The following is a 22542-nucleotide window of genomic DNA, read 5'->3' on the forward strand; positions in this document are numbered from 1 at the left end:
TCATGACATGGGAGTGCCTCTGGGCTCCTGCCCACTTGCTCTCGTTGGACTATAGATTTTTAACTTGTTTAATACAGTAGACACCCGCAGAGCATCTAGGTCAGAGGTGCAGCCAGAAGGAGCAAAACATCCCAATTTCTAGTATTTGTTTAGCTTTTCACATTGTGCATGAAGCAGAGAGACCATGAAGTTTGTGAATGTAGGGGCATATTTACAATAAAGTGGTGAAGCATATCGTTAAGACAAGAAGGCTACCGACCGGTCTCATCACTTTTAAATGCAGGGATGTACCATATTTAGTCGAATATGGGGCAGCCCTGCGTTTCCACATGCGCTGGCACCAACTTTGGCTACCTAGCGCAAACGCAGGCATCCTTACACCTTAGTGCAAGGGTGCCCGTGTGGAGGGGGACATTGTTTTTGTGCGGATGGGGGACCCGCACATAAACAATATTTGAATGCCATTTTTTAACTTGTATGCAGTGGCGGCTCCCTCATTAGGGAGTTGGGGCGTTGCCCCCCAACTCCCGAATTTAACGTAAATAATTGTAGTCAAATGTTTTCGTTTCGTCCGCTGGGCATTCATTTTTTATAATCAGCTGTGGGCTGGATTGCTTGTATCGTGATGAGAGGGTGCGGCTTGAAGGTAATTGACATGCAATCAGGAATACAGGCTCACTTTGTCAACGCACGTACACTTCGAGGAGCCCAAACCAGGTTGGCTGACTGCCTTTCCGTGGCCAACCCGACATGCTCATTAGACTGTCCTCTCATTATTTTTACATAGTGAGTGGGAGGTGGATCCCAGCCGCAGGCCCCTGCACTCGGAATGAGTGCTGGGTTCACCTGTTCGACCCAATCCTGGTCTGCTCTCAGCAAGAGGGCAGTGTCTGGATTGGCCAGGACTCACAGTTAGGCCTGGTCTTCCTGCACATGAAGCAGGGCGGGTGGGGAGGTTAGGTCCATGGAGCATATGGCCGATCACTGCACAGCTCAAATATGGAGCCATGCAGTGATTGGCCATTCTGTCACCTGCTGTTCCATCCCTTTTTCTCTGCGTGCAGCGTCACTAACGGCAGTGCAGGAGAAGGAGAGGTGGAGAAGTCGTAGTGGTTCCAGGCAAGTGTCTTCCTAGCAAGAAGACAGCTCTCTGAGATGGCGTGAGTCTCCCACAATGGTGTAGAAAATGTAGGAGGACATTTATAAGATATACTTTTCTGAGGCTGTTTGTGAATATTTTTAACTAAAGATGAAAATTTGTTTTGCATTTATAAGTATTATGTTATTATTGTAGAGATGAGGAAGCCCAATTTTCTAAAAGCTAGCGTAGGTGCTATTTAGAGTTCTTGGACTCCAATCTCGGTCTGACATGCTGTCATTGATAATATCTTCAGGCTTTGCTGCCTGCAACTAACTCACATGGGTCATTTTGATTAGACAAACTGTGCGTGGCATAATGTTTTTTTTGGGCAGTGCAGTCCTGATTGTGGGGATGCAGCGTGTTTATTGTGTGACATGACATCCCTGAAGTTTAAATGTTCGCTTTTTTTTTTTAATGGGCATTGAAAGATCTCCCCTGCTGTTTTATGAATTATAATTACTTACTGCGTCACACAATCCACGACGAGTTACAAACTGGCGGTTAAGCTGCGTGGGCCTTGCTGCACACTGTCATCTCACAAAGTAATCGGACGGTAAACTCAAGCTCAGAGTGGGCCTCAGCTACTCGCCTTTGCAAAGTTAAGCAGCAACATAGTAAAAAACACAATTGTGGTAATTCAAATACCAAGAATAAGGATGTTTTAATTTTCCTCTACTGCAATCACTTCACCGTGTGTTTTGTCTGTGTTTGTCCCAAAAAGTAAGTAAGGATCGGGAATGGGAATGGATCTGTAAAAATAAGCCAGTGAAATAGCGTTTCACAACTAGTATGTCACTATGTGTTGTGTGTAAGTCTTGCATTATGTGACCCTCTGATCAGGCCTGTCACAATAAATTGCAGGTTAACTTAAACTCGGAGCGGGCCTCCGAGACCTCGCCTTTGTAAAGTCCATCCTTGTACACAATCAAATATCACAGGTCACGAAATTTGGGGCAGATTTATGTTAACTGGCGCATCCTGAGGGATGCGCCAGTTAACATGCGCCACAGTGCGCCACAGCTACGCCACCCATGGTGCGCCACATTTATGATGCGGCGCACCATGGGGCAAAAACGGCACAGATGCGTGACGCATCTGTGCCGGAAATGTGGCGCATTGCTGGAGTTGCGTCGCAAGCGCGACGCAGCTCCAGCAATGCTCTGGGGGGCCTATTCTTTCAATGCTGCCTCAAGCCTTACGCCTGCTTCAAGCAGGCGCAGGGTTATGATGCAGCATTGCCCTGAAAGTGACTGAGTGAAATCTCATAGATTTCACTCAGCCACTTTCAAGAGGCGTTCCTGTGCAGGAACGCCCCCCCTGCGCAGGAACGCCTCCTCGTGGCGCAGTGCTGTACAACGTGACGCATCTCCTAGATGCGTCACGTTGTAAATAGGGCGCAGGGATGCGCCACGTTTCCGCGCCGTTGCGTCACGCAACGGCGGCGTAAACGTGGCGCAAGCCCTTCATTAATCTGCCCCTGAGTGTTTTCTTCGCATAGTTATACTATTACTACTGGACTGCAGTGCCCAGGGTGTTCTTTCCGTGTGTTGGTCCTGGCCAAAAGGCAGCGGTTTAAAATTATTATGTATCGTTATTCTGATTGGGTGTCTCATAGCAACTCGTTTGTGATGTGCAGCCTGTGTACGGTGGTATTGAATTATCTTTCCCAGAGGTCAGACCTGCCCCTAAATGAGAAGCCACAGTCACAGGGGAGGCAAGCAGTGCAATCATAAGAGCAGTGCATGTAGTGCTACTGCAGCATGGCATGTGTTTAAAAAAATCTGCAATGTTGTGCACACTACCACCTCACAAAGGATATCTATCTTTCTGTTTAAAAATGTACACTACCACTAAACTGCCTTGCAGTGCGCAATGTGTTCTTTCTGTTTTATTCCGGTCGAAAGGCAGCAGTGTGAGATGTTTAAGGATCGGGATTCAGATCGGTGTGCTTAACTGCAATAAATAGTATTTAGTAACTAGTGTGTGGTGTTCTACCTGCGTGTAGTGTTGTTGAATTATGCGACTCTCCGCTCAGGCCTGCCCCTGAATGAAAAGCCATAAGCACAGCAGGCAAGGCAAGCAATGAAGGAAATACTAAGCAGCTCATGGAGCACTGCCTGTGCATGAATTAAAAAATCAGCAGTGTTATTGATATTGTGGCAATGTATGTAGATTGTCTGTGTGATGTGGCATCAAAGGAAAGGTGCCTGGGCTAATTCCTTCACCAAAGTATTTTAAAGGTCTGTGTTTCAGTCTTAACAAATACATGGAGTCAATAAAACTACCTAAAGCAGACACTTAGGTCCAAATTCAAGCAATAAATACAAACCATTTGTTAGCACATAAATACCTGGCCTGGTAACTGATCGAAGGACATATGGATTCAGGCTGTAGTCTGCACTGTGTCAACACTGAGAAAGGAAATCCATTATATGAAATGACTCTCTTTATTGGTGTCATCACAACTAAAGTTTGTTATAAAGAGAAGGAAGGCTTCTACCATTCAGTTTAATACATACGTAATTACATGTTAATATTTTGCTCGAACCATAATGAACATTTTAATTTTGCAATGCCCACGTGTTTGCTTGTTATTACATAATCATTATTGTAGGAACATTTTCAGCTTTAAGTGCCAACCAGATGAAGTGCAGAGAGTGACAACCCTGAGTCCAGGTAGGATAATGGCAGACGTTGCTTTCTGCATTGTACAATTTGAATTTATAAACTACACTAACCGTTGAACAATTTTAATTCACTATTATATATAGAGTATCTTTATTTATTTTAATATTTTAATATTCATTTTCACAATTGCTTTGTAAAAGTTCTTGGTTTCTCAAATTTGCTTGAAAATGCATCATTTGTCCTCTTTAAAAATAAAAATTCCTACAGGACAAACTCCCCCAAACCCATTTTATGACAGTCTGTCAAGCTCACTCACTTGCCAGTGGCACTCAAGCCAAACTTCTATGCCTCACCACTTTCAAATGTCACCAGCCGCCACTGCTTTTATGTGTGCTACTTAATGTGGCACACACAGAAGTTACAAAATGTCATTTTTTTCAAAATGATTGTTTATGTGCAGGAAGGGCTACCTTCCTGCACATAAACAATCATAGGCAATTTGATGTTCCTATGTGTGCTGCACAAGGCAGCACACATGGAAAAAGCAAAAACGGGAAGAAATAAAGCATTTCATCTCGTTTCGCCTGTTTAAGACCAGGTTTTATCTGGTCTTAATTTTGGAGCTGCTTTCTATTTATACCACCCTTGTAAATAGGGTGCAGCATCAAAATCAATGGGTGTTGCGGTGGGCATTCCACCGCAACAAACACCCATTGCTCTCCCCCTCCCCTTTCACGCTAAATACAGCGTGAAAAGGGGCCTTATTTACAAGGCAGCGTTAAGCTACATTAAGTGGCTTAATGCTGCCTTGTAAATAAGACGAGGCCACTATCGCCATCACAACATCACTGAAAGTGATGCTGTAGTGGTGATAGGTGCTTGTAAATATGCCCCGTAGTTTGGTGTGCATGCAAATCCTGCATTGCCAATCCCTGGTGAGTTGCACTAATATTGATAAAACAAGGACAATGGAGGTACCAATGTGTGAGGCGGACTGGCCTCAAGGGTTCTGTGACAGAGTCACTGTTGCTCTAGGGTATGCTGCTTCCGCCTGCCCGCAAGACTGGAGGTGAACTTCAGTATGGGTTGTGGTGGACAGGCCTTCAAGGTTAACCCATACTTGCCACCACTAGGTTAACCCTGCTGCTGCTAAGACACCAGGGCTTATATGGTCTAGCAGGGCCTTCTAAAGTCTAGCACAGGAATCTGCTCCCTCAGGAGAGTGGTCGGTGGACTGGTTATGAAGGCCGAGCCTGGTTCCTCAGTTCTAAAGTTGGCAGCTCTGGCCATGGTGCCACATCCTCTCCCCACTGAAAACCATAGTGCTCCACAGAGAAACTCACACTGCCTTCAGCTACAATCCAATTGTGCCCCACTATAATCACCTGGATGCGGCTCAATTCAAATTACGCACTAGATAAGAGCAATATGCTGCCGGAAAAAGAAAGTACCACCATCCTGGAAAAAGCAAATAGCGAATGCAAGAATAAGTAAAGAATATGAAATGTAAACAACATTGTTACCTTTACCCTTTTACACTCATTATTCAGAAATCAATTATTGTTTTTGCCAGGAAGCGACAGGTTTCAATGTCCTTTGTTTAGATCATTAAAAAACGTAAGCAGTATGGTTTCAAAAGACCACTTCTCTGAACACAGAGCCACGGTACACATTTTACAAACTAAAATAGGGACAACAGCTGATTAGGATCACATTTAACGTTTTTTACTCCACAGGGCATTACAAAAGTGTCTGCCAGGATACAACTACCGGACTACAAATATAGTTCTCGGGCATCATGCCAATACATGTTTTATTAGCTTTGTTGCCAAAGCATCTACTTTTATTTTCTTTAGAGGGTCTTAAAAACGGCTTCCAAATTGCTGATTCATTTGAATAGGTGCACACAACAGGACTTTGCTAGCCTCTAGACAATAGCGTGCTTTTTGAGCTCATTTGTGGTCTACATTTATCCAGCTCGTCGCAAAGGGCTTGTTAGCTGGACTAGTGAGCATTTTTTGGAAGAACTGCTTGCCCTCGTTGCACTTGAGCACCAGAGCGCTAATCACTGTTTTTGCAACTTTCACCCTTATCAGTGTTTTTTCTTCAAGACTCTCCGCTCCCTGACTGCTTACACTGCTTACCTCCCTTTTCCAGAATCCACTCACTTGTACACACTAGGCAAGGCCTATTTGCTTAGGCCATTGTACGGAGAAAGTGCCATGGCCAGCTAAGAGCGTGACAACAATGTGCACTGGTCTCTAGGAAGAGAAGGCCACTGGCACTGGTAGGGGACACACAAACGGTGCCTGTCCGGGGAAGCCCACAGAGGAATCTCGTGCTCTCACCGCTGGTGCATCCAGGCTCATGGCCCCAGACAGACACCGTCATAACCGCAGCCTCACTCCCCCTAAAATATGCATCTCTAGGGGCAGCAGTGACTCTCGCTATGAAGCAGAGGCAACACTCGGCTAGATCTCAGGTGGAGGGGGGGGGGAGGGGGGGGGGGCGCTGATGGACACCTGAGAGCGCCGCAACCCCTGCTGCAGTGCTGCGCTGCCGTGAGAAGTGCAGTCTCTATGACAGCTTATAGGACAGTGACGGACCCAAAGACGCTTAAAACACGAAGCAAGCCCGTCCAGGCCCGTCTCACTCCTCCATCCGCTGATAGCAACAGTCATCAAGGCTTCGCCCTGAGTGGCGATAATGGGCACGGACGCTTCCAGACAGTCCCTGCTGTTCCTAAATGCAAGCGGAGCTCGTGGTATGGTGTGGAGGCAGGGGCCACAGCGCCCGGGGCCTTCAGACAGGATCCGCCTCTCCCCACGTCTAAAGGCATGCCGGGACAGTACCTTCCCTGAGCCAAAAAGCTTCCTCAGAGGATACGGCTGTGATTGGCTGTCAGTGTCACGTGCTTTTCAGTATGTGTTATACACACAATTCACCGTATCCAATTCATTCACATCCTTATCCAGTTCATTCAGCATTCTATGCAACACAATGTGATTCATATTCGATTTCATTGATGCACATATTCGTTTCAATAACCGTGTTATTTGTTTCACTGTTATTTATATCAATTTCAAGAGTTCTTATATTTAAACCATCCTGTAATGTTATTTTTTTTATTTAGTTTCAAATTAGCTTTTGTGTTATTTCAACTCTATTCAAAACAGTACACCTGCCTACAACAAATGACACCATCTTAACACATGGGACAGCATATATTTTAATAGATTAACATTCCATCAGTATCCCTCTTTTCACAGATCTTTTTCACACATCAGGATGGCACCTCTAAAGCATAGTGGCATTCATCAAAGCTGAAATAGAGCAGAGATAACACATTCAGATAGTATTACATTAGAAGCTTTTGTCCTGGAATCAGTGTGTATATACATTCCCATAATGCCGCCATTCCTCCCCCATTTTACTCCTTGGGGACTCCACATTCTAGCTGCCATCGCTCCAGGAGGCACGCACCTGCATCTGCGGCTAGGGGTAGGAACCTATTTAGCGCTTAAAGCAATCCCCAAACTCCAGCTGCACGGGCTGTGGACGGGTATGTTCTACACCCATCAGAGCCCGGAGGAGGCTTGGACCACACTCTGACATCGTGATCCTGGAATGAGTGCTCTCTGATATTGTACTGGAGAGATGAATAGTTTGGATCTGTTAACATGTTTGGGTATAGCTTCACCCTGGTTGCTACTCTTTGGATACTGCCTCTGGTGATCTTGAGAATTTGATAACGCCAAATTACAATGGGCAAACGTAAACCCCAGGAGGTTGAGGCAAAAGCACCTTCTCCCTCTAAGAATACCAGCATCGATAAAATGTTGCAGAGGGCTATGGGGATCATTTCCACAGAAATATCCCCGACTAAGAGGACATTGTCTCTGGGAATCCCAAATGATGCAAGCTTGGACAGCTCCTTATCATACAGCCCAACTTTTACAAATAGTACAGTGGACCATTTGGGGTTGGGTAACAACTAAGCCAGTGATAAGGAGGCAAATCCGTCCCCTAATCCAACAGGGGCATGCCTGAAAGTTACATCTCGACATTCTTGAGCCACCAAAACGGCCTAACAGCAGCACACGTCTCTGTTCCCTCTAGCTTTTACTAGCTCATATGCTAACTCGAACATTGATCCTTACAATTCCAGCCTAGAGGGGACCATGCTTACAACTTCTTTCGCTGTGGACCTCATGGAGTCCTGTTTTGGAAAAATAAAAAAATATCTGGATAAAGAACTTACCTCATTGATAGTGCAGTTGGAACCCATCGAAATGGGTCTCAATTGCGTTTGATCCCAACAAAAGCAAGTTGTATGTTCAATACCAGTAGCAGAGAATGGTGCCCCGATTATGACCTCCAACTGCCAACTCAAACTGTTTAAGGACTCTAGCACTAGCCACACAGCCACACACCCACTTTACCTAGAGATGCTGTAACTAGCCATGGTAAAGGGACTGAAGTTGTGTGTACTTTGCACATATCAAAAGTGTTAGGAGTTAATAAGGCCTCATTGTCCTTTAGGGGAGAGGGAGTGGTCTCATGGCTAGACTGCCAACCTTGGAGCTGAGAGACCAAGGTTGGAGCCTCGGGGTCAACTCCACATCCTGTGATTCTGGACAAATCACTTAATCGCACCGTGCCTACCAAAAACATAAAAGTGTCCTGTGTATGTAACTGGTGCTCATGTAAAGCGGTCCAATACCTTTGGGTCGAGTTTGCGCTATATAAATCTGCACAAAAAAAAAACATTGGAGCTGCGAGGATACAGCCACCTATGCTAAATATCCCAGTATGCATGCAGAGGCAAACAGTGACTGATTTCACCACAGTATCTTGCCCATATGCACTTGTTTTGGTAGGAGTTCCTGAGTTGAATGTGAATCAATGAATCAGAAGGAGGGTCAGGACTAATACATGTTTAAATTGGCTGGCCCACAGGGGAAGTTCCCCTATTACATGGCTACTGAGATTTTGCTCACATGGAGAGTGGCACGGTTGGGGTCAGGATACAAGGATCATTGTAGTGATTATATAATTGTAAACTTCAGATCCACACAAGGTAGTGCAGAGGTTATTTGGCCTGCTTCCCTGACTCAGAAGAGAGTCTATGATTCAGGTATTCCAGCTGGGGTATTTTTATAAACCATCTTGTGTTAGGGAATGTGATAATTTTGCACAAAAAAAGGTCATGTCTTCGCATTGGCCCTGTAAAGACTCCCATTGAGCATGTGATAAGGCCTGTTAGTTTAACAGTTTCCACCTCGAATTGTTTTGGTGCCATGGATGTGATGGAGTAACTAACCCCTGACAGGAACGTGTGTCCCCGATTATGCTCTCCATTAGGGAAGGGCAGGAGAACTATTCAAGGTGATAGGGCACACTACGATGACGAGGGCGAGTCACGGTTTGACGTCGCCTGCTTGGCTCTCGACGACAGGTCGGTCAAGTTATGGAGGTTTTTGACAAAAAAGCTCCAAATGATCTCAAACTTCTGAATCTTCTTCCAAGAAGATCCTTTTGTGGGTCCAGAGGGTCCTCAACAATAATCCAAGGCTCCAGAAGCTCTGCAACCTCATCATTCTTCCCTCATGCTCCCTTCATTCTTCCTCACCTTTTACCCCTAATCGCTCATTCTCGATCTCTTGGATTTCATCTTTTCTTTACGCTTTGCGTGATAAGTGCAATTGACAAATGATGATGTCCTAAAATATTCACCACCCTGTCTATTTTAAGGCAATCTAATACCTCACGCCACATGCCTCTGTTCTTATTCCTCATTACTTATCACTCATCCATATATCCAATTTCCTTTGACCTCATGACTCAGTGATCACCCCTCTTTCATCAACCCTCTCTCCTTAAACCCCATTCTCCACTTGTCACCATTCAATTCTTATTTATCAGTTCTAGTACCTCACCTCATCCAACACTCTTCTACTTTCACATCTCATACCTCACTCTTCATCTCTCATTCCTCATCTCTCACTGTACCTTCTTTTCATTTTCACCTCTTTATTGTCTATGCCTTACTTCAGATTTTTCATCCCTCAATCTTCATCTCCCATTGCTCAATTCTCAGTCTGAACGTATTGCTCTTCATTTCTTGATTCCTGTCCCTAACCCCTCATTTCTCTTTTTTCACTTCTCTTTCTTCATTATGAGACCTTCACTTCTCTTCTTTTCTTCCTAATACCTCAACGCTTATGCCTTACTCCTTTCTTCTTGTGCTAGATTTCTTGTCCCACACTCTTCCCTTTTTTCACTGCTCGGGCCTCAACCCTCAGTCATCATCCGACACCTCTTACCTCTCAACCTTTGCACCTCATTCCTTAGCTCTCTTCTCTCACTGCTTTTCCTACACTTCTCTCTTACTCTTCATCCTTTACTCATCACTCATTCCCCCTTTTCCCTCAATACCCTTTCACACCTCTGTCTTAATCTCTCACTCACAATTTCTCACTCTTTAACTCTCATCCCTTACCCCTCATTCCTCATCCTTGGTTTTGTATTCTTACTCTTCAGACTTCTTTTCTCAGCCTTCACTCCTAATCACTCATCCCTCACTTCCCATTTTTCACTACTCATCTCTTGCTTCTCATACCTCATGCAGTATTCCTCATCTCACACTACTTACTCTTCATGCCTTAGTCTCAGTCCTTCTCCCCATCCATCTCCCCTTCATTTCTGATCTCTATCATTCCTGATTTATCTTTCACCACTCTTCCCTAACATTTCATCCCCACACTGTGCAAATAGGTTCTGTGGTGAATTATTGAGTGCTGTATTCCTTTTAACATTTCTAGGTCTCGCTTAATGCTTTTGGAGCGCAACGAGCCTGGTCGCCTGAAGCTCAACAGTTTGGCTGCTTTATTCAGAATATGGGCTTGACGCCCTGTCCATTTTCTGCCTATGTACTTAATTGGCTTCTTTGAGTGTCTTTTTTAATTGTTTTTTGTTTGTTGGTTAATTTGTTTCTAAGTCCCTCCTTAGTACCTCCTTTCCTCCAATGAGGACTGCCCCTGTTACATGTGTTCTTACCCCGGATGTTTTATTTAAAGTGTCAGATGTCTGCTTTTCTATAAAAGTCTTTGAAAGAAAAGCAGACATTTGAGGTGAGCAAATTTAGAGTGTCGTTGGTCTTGAGGGGCCTCTATACAGGAGCTGCTTTCCACCTAAACTTGAGAACTACTCAGAGTTCTCTGCTTCTTTTTTGCACAATTTATGTGTCAGTCTAAGCCTGAAAGGGTATTGTTTTGACTTAAACAGGGTGCTACCTTGTGTCTGGACAAAGCTAAACCTCTCTGAAGAGCTGTAATGACAGCGAAACACATGTCAGGGGTTGCTTTTGTTAATTTCAGGTTGGCTCGGTTGGTATTTTACCTATTCAGAGCTGTAATACTGCGCCTGGAGTGGTAAAAGGCTTTTGTCATTTAACAGCTCGGCTTGGATAATACTGTGCTAGTCCTATGTTTAAAAGCATTGCTGTAGAAATGGCAAACGCCTTTGTCCCTTTCTATCATGGCGTGAATGGCACTGTGCTAATCCTACACTTAAAGACTTTGATAGAAAAACAGACATTAGAGGTGAGCGTAGCTTGTGTTGAGAGTGCTCTATACAGGAGCTGCTTTACACCTAAACGTGAGAACTACCCAGAGTTTTCTGCTTCATATATATATATATATATATATATATATATATATATATATATATATATATATATATATGTCTCACAAGAGTAATTTCACGGCACTCCTCTTGGTAAATTCAAGATAGTTTTATTTCACAAACGTGTCATTCTCCTACACGTTTCGAACCATAGTTCCTGATCAGGGTAGTATGGTACATTGGTCCTTTCTCTCCTTCCCTTTATATACATGCACATTGATGCCTCTCATAGTGCATTATGGGAATAGTCGTTTTTATATGTTTTTTCACATTTCAACAAACTTTATTGCCTCGCTGTTTATTGGCTTTTTATTTTATTTTTTATTTTTTATTTTCTGATGCGAGGTGTCGCTCAAGAGTGTTACACATATTATCATTTATGTTATGTCCACACTAATGTCTGTTTCTAAAGTAGAAGCGTGGCACTTGAAAAACATGGATGAACCATGATTTATTAAACCATATCTGAACCATATATATATATATATCCCACAACATGATGCCTGCTGTGAAGGAAGCCCAACGACAGGTGAGTCAATTGCCAACCATCTTTATTGGAGAAAACACAGCGAGGGGGAGCACTGCAACACAGGGGTGAAGTCCAGCCTGACTCGTTTCATGCAGAGCACTTCTTCAGAGGAACCAAACTTGGGAGGTAAAAGCACAGCAGTTTGTGACACCATTTTGATGATGAGAGCCCACCCCAGTGGGTATGGCTACCCCATGGCTTTCTGGGACTTGTGGTGCTCAGTTTTCCTTCAGTGAGGTGCAGCGCTTAGCCCCCGTAGCAGAAAATTACAACCAAGTGGCTCGTGGTGCAGGACACGGGTCCCCACAGCACAGATTGTTCCTCCAACAACAGGCTCCTGTCCCTTAGTGGCGGCGTCGTTTGGCGTCCTCGCAGGAAGGGTGGAACAGCCTTGGGGCTCACTTCGCGGCTCAGGCAAGCCGCTTACTAACATCCAACAACATGATGGCTGCTGTGGGCCTCAAGGCTGTTTCAGCCTTCCTGCGACGACGCCAAACGACGCCGCCGCTAAGGGACAGGAGCCTGTTGTTACTTACCTGCATTGCAAATAGATGCATGTAATGGATGCATGATAAAGACTGGTTCCTTGTTTTATATTCTGTTAAATGTATGTTATTAATTGTAGTTGATTCAATGTAGTCCTCATCATATCATTTCAGGCTATGTAATATTAATTTCAATATGTAATATTAATTTTAAAGCAAATCAACATAAGTTCATTGTAAGCCATATACATTTGACAAGGGTCATATTCATTTAAACATGGCTTGTGTTCATTTCGATATGTGGTTATTAATTTCAAAGCATGTTACATTTATCTCAAATAGTTTCATATTCATTTAAAAAATGCCATATTCATTTTAATAAATGTCATATTCCTTTTGATGTGGATATATTCATTTTAACAGGTGCCATATTCATTTCAAAGTGGTTCATATTCATCTTAACATGTGTCATATTCCTTTCAATGAATGTCATATTCATTTCAATGTATGTCAGATTCACCCTATCACATGTCATAATCATTTTAACATGGCTCACATCCATTTCAATGTAGGTAATATTCATTCCAATACATGAAATATCCATTTTGATGTATATCTTATTCATTTCAAAGCATAACATATTCATTTTGACAAGTTTAATTTTATTTTCGCTGTTGGTCATATTCATTTTAAGACATTTTAAATCAATTTCAATGGGGCTCATAATCATTTCAATGCATGTCCTATTCATCTTAGCATTTATCATATTGCTTTCAATGGATGTCTCATTCAAAATGACACATCTTATATTAACTTTACATGAATTATATCCATTTCAACACGTATCATAATCATGTCCATGTGTATCAAATCACTTTCAAAACAAGCTGTATTCATTTTGATTTTACTCGTATTCATTTTTAAAACATGGCAAATTAATTTCAATAGACCTCATATTCATTTCAACTTATTTCATATTCATTTTAACATGTGTTAGATTTTTTTCAATCAATGTTATATTTATTTCAATAGATATCATATTGATATTACCACTTGTCATATAAATGTTAAGATGCAACTTATCCATTTTAACATATATCATATTCATTTGAATATGTAGCATAATAATTTCAATGCATGTCATATTAATTTTGACAAAGGTCATGAGAATTTCAGCTTTGTTCATACTCATTTTAAGGCATGTTAAATTCAGTTCAAAGGGGCTTATATTCATTTCAACACAAGCCATATTAATTTGAAATCATCTCCTATTCATTTCTGTATATCTCATTTTCATTGCAATGTAGGTAATATCCATTTCAACTTAATTTATATTCATTGCAACATGTGTTACATTCATTTCAGTGTATATTATAATTTCAATATGCCTTATATTCTTTTCAGAATATAATATATTCATTTCAGTAACTTATATTAATTTCAATCTGTCATTTTCATTTTATTGTATGTCATATTCCTCTTGGCATATGTTAGTCATTTGAAGGAATGTCCCATTCTTTTTGATGCATATTGTATTTGTTTCACTGATTGCTATATCGTTCATAGTGAGGGGCATATTCACAAAAGTATCATTGATGTATATTTCAATATGTCTCTTATTCAATTCAGAGTGTGTGTTATCCATATTAATCACTAAGTAGTATATTCACTCTGCCAGGTTTCATATTTGTTTTGGTTCAAGTCAGATTCACTCTGCCAGGTGTCATATTTACCTTGACATATATTATATTCATTCTAGTGCGTGTCGTAATCATTTTGCATCACAATATGCATTTCAGGAGGTGCCGTATATGGAGATCTGTAATTTTGACGTGAACGGCTTCCCATAGAGGTGCACAGGGGCAGCCAAAAGAAACGGGAACTGCTGCCCTGAAAGTGCTCCAGAGACGGGAGAACTGGGAGCGCCGTGTCTGCAGAGACACTCCAGCACCCCTCACAGCGGTAGTTCACACAGGATAATAGCTGGAGCAGTGCAAGAATCCGATGTCCATCCTCGGTCTGCAATGCCTCCTTTCATATGCAAGCGCCTGTACACAATGGATGGAAACCCCCACACCCCCAGCTAAACCGCATCTTTGGGACTTCTCGCCTGCAACAGAACTGAGTGTAATACAAAACGTTAGACGTTTTTCTCCAAATATGTGTTTCACACTGTATTTTACTAGGTTTAAGGGCTTTTACCTAGATGGGATACATCTACATGATTTAAAAATAATTAATCTTATTGTGGGGCGCAGCCAAAAAGCTGTTTTATTAGCTGGTTTCTGTTGCTTACACGTCATGCACTTGTGGAGTCGGACACACCGTGTGAGTGGATGTGTGTAAAACATGCAGTGAGCCAAGCCATCTATGAATGAGGGCCTCGCCAGTATGCCTTAGTGCCCCTATGATGTGTCACTTTTTGCCCTATGATAAACCGTGCCCACTCACCAACAAGTTTATCCACGACTCCGTGCATATAGGTAGAGCCTGCTGTCCTCTGGAAGCATTCACAACTTCCACCGCTCTGCTGAGCTATGCACCTCCACGCCCTATTTACCACACATTTGCATTTACAGTTTGCCCTATGAAGGCACTCCCTCAGCAGTCTCTCCAGAGAGGCCATGGATTAAATTGGCATTAACTGTGGGTAGGTTTGATGATTACAACTAAGTGTCCAGAAAAGATGCCAGCGCTGTTGTGCAGGGTTTTAATTCCTTGTGATGTCTATTTGGTTTACCAGCAACACTGGGTGGGTTAAATTCACCCAGGGCAGCTAAGTGTGTGAGCTGTCTTGTCAGTTAGGGCACCTCGGTTGATTTCAGGGTGACTGCGTTAATTTCAAGGTGACATAATAATTGGTCAAGTCATGCAAGGCATGAGCCATCAACAATCTGCCTCTTTTAAATGCGGCTCCAAGCAGATAAGTTCATTTTCCTTCATTACCATTATTCATTTTTATCTCTATTTTGAAGTTCCCTAGTGTGTGTGGCTTAACCCCACCTCCCCTTCCTACTGCCTCTATACCGATCTCCAATTTACGGAGATCTCCCTACACCCCCTTCCCTAGTCCCATCCTTGCGTGACTGACCAGATTAACCTGCCTTTTCTTTCAGCTTATGTTCTATTTCTAATGTTTGAATATATTTAAAGATTTTTAGATGTTTAATCGAACCATAATATTTTGTCTTTTGTGTAAACAATTATTCTTCAATTTCATCCTTGTTCTACTTCCTCATGCCATAATGAGTTTACCTAATGTATTCATTTAACTCCTGTTTTTCACCTCTTTCCACTGATGCAGGCTGCGCACTCCAACACAGCTCTGCATCACTACCTTTTATTATTTCAGATTTAATCCGCAAGTTGTTATTGTTTTACAAACTTATTAAAAAAAAAGGGGGGTTTTAGCAGGAAATCCTCATTTAAATGGCCTTTTCAACATTCTATAACAAAATGAACTATAATAAGAGTGGAATTATTCTCTTGACATTCCTTCATCCATAAACCTTGTCACTATTATTAAGGGAAATCCTCCCAAATAATCTTTCATTAAAGGGCTTTACAACTTTTTATAAGTTAACATTTCCTATATACCATGTCTGACTCTGACTCAGACAAGGCTTCTGCCCCTACTCTTAACAGACAATGAAGCCCTGCAAAAAATCCTTCATAAGGAATTGAGGACCTGCATGTTTGAGACCTTAAGCCAGATCATATCCTCTAAAAGGTCACTTCCTGATGAGGACAAAATCTCAGAAATTCCAAACCTCTACTCTGACAAGATCACTGAATTAAGGGGTAAAAGACGACTTAAGAAAAGTAAAAACATTGATAACAGCAATATAGGAGGTCCAAGCACCTCATCAAATCAGGGAGGTCTTAACACCTCAACTTCTAATGGAGGTCCTCGCACCTCAAACTCCCAAGGTGTCCCTAGCGGCACAACTTATCTGGGTGTCCTTAGCCACATAACTTATCTGGGTGTCCTTAGCGGCACAACTTATCTGGATGTCCTTAGCGGCACAAACATATGGGTGTCCCTAGCGGCACAAAATATCACAATGCTCTTTACATTATGGGAGATAACGAATCTAATGATATAGAATCCTCACACACACCTGATGAGTATGCCCTGGATCTTGATGAAGATGATAAAGAATTTTACAAACAAGAACATGACCCGCAGAGATCGCGGATCTATAACAATTGATCGATCTATAACTCAAACCTTTATCAAAAAGTTCGGCCAGAAAGTTCACAACATCAATGATAGGTGCCTGTAAGGGATCCAAATCCCTCTCCAGGCACCAACGAAACCAAGATTTCCAGATATTATTGTATCTGTAGTGAGTTCCCGGCGCCCAAGACTCTCTGAGGAGAGTAGAAGCTGATGTCGAAAGTCCTGAGACTTCGTTGGATCTCCTGACACTCTCCAAGCAAGAAGGTTCAAACTCCCGGATAGGGTCAGGAGGTGAGGATCTCCGTTTACGTCTGTAAGGAGATCTTCCAGAGTAGGTATCAGAAAGGGAACTTTGTAAGTTAGCTCCAGAACAGTGGGGAACCACGCTTGTGACGGCCAGAAGGGAGTTCTCAGGACTAAAGAGCATCAGTCTTGCCTCACTTTCTGCAAGACTCTCTGGATCATTGCAAATGGGGGAAAGGCATATGCATTGATCCCTGACCGGGGTTAGAGAAATGCGTTCACTGGTAGAGCACCAGGGTCTGGCATCCAGCTGAAGTAATGCTCTAGTTGAGAGGTGAGACGGCTTGCAAAGAGGTCTATTTCGAATGGACCCTAGCAAGAATTTATTGAGTCGAAGACAGCGACGTTGAGTTTCCAGTCGCTGAAGTCCGAAAGGAATCTGGAATTCCAATCAGCAGAAACGTTCGAATTCCCTGGGTAGTATTCCGCTTTGAGGGCAATTTTGTATTCCAAGCAGAACATCCAGAATCTCCTTGCTAGGTTGGAAAGGTCGGCAGATTTCGTACCTCCCAACCGATTGATGTAGGCCACTGCCGAAACATTGTCCATCTTCAGGACAACTGACCTCATCTGAATTGAGTGCTTGAAACTCATAAGGGCGTACAGGCCAACAGTAAGTTCGAGGAAATTTATGTGGTGAGATGACTCTTCCCGAGACCATACGCCACCCGTATTTCGGTCTAGGAAACACGCACCCCAACCATGAAGGGAAGCGTCCGATTCCAACACAAAATCTGGTTCTGAACCAAAAATTGCCTTTCCATTCCAAGCCTCCAGGTTTTCCAACCACCAGTTCAGTTCTGCTTTGGCCTCCAAATCTAGGGTGATTCGGTCCTCGTACCAAAGACCGGACCTCAAGGCCCTTCCTTTTATCCTTTGCAAGGCCCGGTAATTCAGATGGCCTGGAAAGATCGCCTGGATGGAGGAGGATAAGAGACCTAGTAGTCTTGCCAGCTCCCTTAAAGTGATATCCTCTTGCCTCAAGACATGTCGAATCTCCGTCCTGATCTTCGAAATCTTTGAAGGAGGTAAGAGAAGAAGACATCTGGAAGTGTCCAGAGTGAAACCCAGAAACTCTAGGGATTTTGAGGGGGTTAGAATGGACTTCTCTTTGTTGATAATGAATCCTACACTTTCTAGCAGATTCATAACCGTTTCCAGGTCTAGGAGAATTTAATGGAGTCCTGAGACATTATCAAGATGTCGTCGAGGTAAATATTAAGACGGACGCCTCGTTCCCTCAGGAAGGAGGCTACTGCTCTCATTACCTTGGTAAAACACCAAGGCGCGGAAGAAAGTCCGAAGGGGAGAGCCTTGAATTGGTAAAGATGATTTTTCCATAGAAATTGTAGGAATGGTTGATGCATAACCGCCATAGGAATCGTGAAGTAGGCGTCCTTCAAATCTAGTTTGACTAACCAGTCTTCTTTTTAAAGAAGATCTCTCAGGAGATGTATTCCTTCCATTTTGAAAGGTACACAGACAAAATATTGAGTTTTAAATTTCGATATACAATTATATCGAAGTTTAAATATCGATGGGACAAAATATCGAAGGTAAGTAATATCGACAGTCTTAATATCGATATTAGTATGATATCAGTAATATCGAAGTTTTAAATATCGATGTTAATAATATCGAAATAAATAACTTCGATGTTACTAATATCAATTTTTAAATAAATTTAGTGTATAATATATTGTATTTATTATGTTTTATTATTTATTTTTAATGTAATTTAATTAAATATTGTCTTTTACTACTGTAGCGGGTTGTGGGTTTATAGGGGAATAGGGTGGGAAGTAATTTAATTATGTTAAATTAATTATTAATTAGTAGGAATTATTAATTAATTAATTGAGAATTAATTGAGAATTAATTTTAATTAATAGGTAATTGGTCAATAATTTATATTAATTAGTTAATTAATTAATATCATTTTGTACATATTTTTAATTATTAATTAGTTGGTAAATAATTAATATTAATTAGTTAATAACATTAATTAGAGTAATTTTTTTATATATAATTTTTTGTTATTCTTAATTAATTAATTGGGAAAAATAATATTAATTATTAAATTAAATTAATTACAGCTAATGTGCTAATATATTTACTTTATTGTTATTGTTAATTAATAATTAATTGGTAATTAAATAATATTAATTAATTTTGGGTAAAGGAGTATTTTTAGGGTTCAGGGTCAGTTTTCAGTTTTTGGGTAAAGGGGTATTTTTAGGGTTCAGGGTCAGTTTTCAGTTCTTGGGTAAAGGGGTATTTTTAGGGTTCAGGGTCAGTTTTCAGTTTTTGGGTAAAGGGGTATTTTTAGGGTTCAGGGTCAGTTTTCAGTTTTTGGGTAAAGGGGTATTTTTAGGGTTCAGGGTCAGTTTTCAGTTCTTGGGTAAAGGGGTATTTTTAGGGTTCAGGGTCAGTTTTCAGTTTTGGGGCAAAGGGGTATTTTTAGGGTTCAGGGTCAGTTTTCAGTTTTTGGGTAAAGGGGTATTTTTAGGGTTCAGGGTCAGTTTTTAGTTCTTGGGTAAAGGGGTATTTTTAGGGTTCAGGGTCAGTTTTCAGTTTTTGGGTAAAGGGGTATTTTTAGGGTTCAGGGTCAGTTTTCAGTTTTTGGGTAAAGGGGTATTTTTAGGGTTCAGGGTCAGTTTTGGGTTTTTGGGGTACAGGGATATTTTTAGGGTTCAGGGTCAGTTTTGGGTTTTGGGGGTACAGGGATATTTTTAGGGTTCAGGGTCAGTTTTGGGTTTTTGGGGTACAGGCGTACAGGGTAAACATATATTTTTTTTACAATAAATCAATTAAATGAAATTAAAAAAAAGAAAATTACATTAAATTATTAAGTGTTTTATTTATTTTAAATGTATATGTATTAGTTTTAATTTTGTTTTAATATTTTTATTTAATATTTGTAAAATTATATGTATTTTAAAATTATTTTTACATTATTATTAATACATTTAAAAAACGATATTTTTAATTTCGATATTTTTGTACTACGATATTATTTTTTCGATATTTTTGGACTTACCTTTATGAAGATATGACTCCGATATTTTTGATGTCGATATTTTTGTGCCGATATTTTTGTATTTCGATATTCTGTCTGTCGATATTATGTCAGACATTCATTTTGAAATGCCTGTAAACAAGAAATTTGTTGAGGCCTTTCAGTTTCATGACCGGTCTCCAACCTTTTCCTTTTTTCTCCACAAGGAACAATGTGCTTACGAAGGTTAAAGAATCCAAAGGAACTTCTATTATCGCGAGTAGATCTCTTCCTCTACTATTTTCTCTTTTTCTATTGAAACAGGAATGTCCCTTGGTAAGGAAGTTTGAAACGGAGTTGGAAAAAAATCTATCAAAAAGCCTTTCACTGTGGACAGAACCCAAGGATCTCTTGTTATTTCCTCCCATCTTTTCGAAAAAAGCTTGAGTCTGCCTCCCACCTTTTGGGGATAGAAGGAGAAAGTAAATGAGCAGGACTTACTTGGAGGATTCGATGAGAATGAAGCTCGTGATCTTGCCCCTCTGGCTCGGTTTCCTCTTCCACGATGGAAGGTGTTGTTATAATTATATTGTTGAAAGCCTCTTCCGAAGGGGCATGATCTCTGGTAGGGCCTCTGGTTAAATCGGTCGGAAGAAAGGCCCCTTCTTCTGCCCTCCCAAAAACATTATTGCTAAATACTCTCTTGGTATTCTGCTGGGCCTTATCAAGCGCTGTGAAAGTGGACACGTACTTTCCAAGTGACTTTATAAGCTCTTCACCAAAAAGGAGCCCTTTTGGATTTGAGGTTGGCTCTTTTTCTGCCATGTCAGAGAGTTTAGGATCGAGCCTGTAAAGAATTGGCCTATGCCTTTCAGCGTTAATGCTGGCATTGGCGTTGCCTAGAAGAATGAGGGCTCTTTGACTACATCCCCTAATTAAATCAGTATTGAGGTGGGTACCGTGAAGATGACACTCTTCTGCGGAGTCAAGAATTCTAGTAAGTGGTCCGAGGACATCCAATAGGCGATCTTGGCACCCTTTGAAAGATTTTTCTAGTCAGTTGGGAGGTTGTAGCACTTCATTCATGAACGGAGGTCCCCGCAACTCAAATTTGAAAGGTGCCCCTAGCTGCACAATTTACTCCGGTGTCCTAAGCGGCACAAATTACGATGGTGTCCCCCGCGGCACGTCTTACATGGGTGTTCCTAGCGGCACAAAAGACCAGTGTGCTCATTATATTACAGACTGTGATTCAGAAAATGAGGCTGTCTTACCTGATCCTTAGGATGAATTTGTCCATGATTTGGACAGTAATGAGGACCTTGATTTTAACAAAGAGCTTAATGATGACTCGCCATCCTCATCTAAAGATGTCTTCTCGATGTACTGGGACCATTAGCCAGAGTCTTAGATTCCACAGAAGACAGACACATCAATGGCACCCCTCTCAACACCAATGTCATCAGGGGATGGAGCCAGAGAGCATTCATTTTACTGGGTAATGCCAACGCTAGCATTAATGTAGAAAGACAACGTTGTTTTGACTAAAATAAATCCAAAACTAACTGACATGGCGGATAAAGAACCCTGGGAAATCCCAAAAGGTTTACTCTTGAAATCTTTTATGATAGATTGGACTCACGGGGCGTGGCTTGGGCGCCGATGGCGGAGGCAGCGTGAGCGACTAGCTCTGAGCCCGATCCCGTCATTTCTCCTGATAAATCGCAGCTGGTGTGGCTGTAACTATAGCACCGAGCACCGGAACGACCGAGGAGGCTGATCGACCCCAGGCGGGAGTTGTGGAGAGCTGTGAGGTGCTTCTAATGAGGGTGAAATCGCCAGCGGAGCCGCAGCGTAAGGAAGGCAAAATGGCGGCGGTGACCGGCAGCTAAGACCGAGGTGAGTAGTCCTGGGCGACCTATGCCGATACGACTAGGAAATAAGACAGCGAGCTCAGCATACACCGTGGCCTGTTGCCCCTGCTGAACGACGCTCCGGGCGGTTGGCTGCAGCGGTCGCCGGCCCTTGATTTGGAGAACTGCTGTCCCGTCCGGGGCCTCTAAGATGGCGCCCAGTGCCGAGGCAGATAGATGCGGCCTGTAACTGGGGATTGATGCGGCAAATGCCCCCCGGAGTGCTGGTGTTGTGGCACCGCTCCTGCGGTTGTTAAGGGCCTTACCTGCTAGCACGACTTCGGAGGTCCGCAGGCTCCAAGAAAGCTGGGGAACTGCCATGAGCGCAGAAGACGGCGCGTCCTTCCGGAGGAGTGGACGGGTAAGCCCTGTGACATCCCCGGTGGTGGGCGGAGAGGCGAACTCGGTCGGTTGCACGGAACGGGCCGGTGAGTGCATGAAGAACGGTGGGCCTGCCCCCTAGCCCAGAGGAGGGGAGTGCTGTGGGACTTGCATTAGCGCTGCGGAAGTGTAACTAGGGGGGTTAATAGCGCTACGCAGCCGAGGTGCGTGAGCCCAGAGGCAGCAAGGATGGGCTGCTGAGGACGCCTTCGCATGGCCTAATACAATGCGGCGGTGATGCCGATGGATGAATCCGCCGGACCGTGGTCGCGGTGACAGGGGGGAACACTGGTCA

This window comes from Lissotriton vulgaris, chromosome 8 (genome assembly GCF_964263255.1).
Source record: "Lissotriton vulgaris chromosome 8, aLisVul1.2, whole genome shotgun sequence".
NCBI classification, from domain to species: Eukaryota; Metazoa; Chordata; class Amphibia; order Caudata; family Salamandridae; genus Lissotriton; species Lissotriton vulgaris.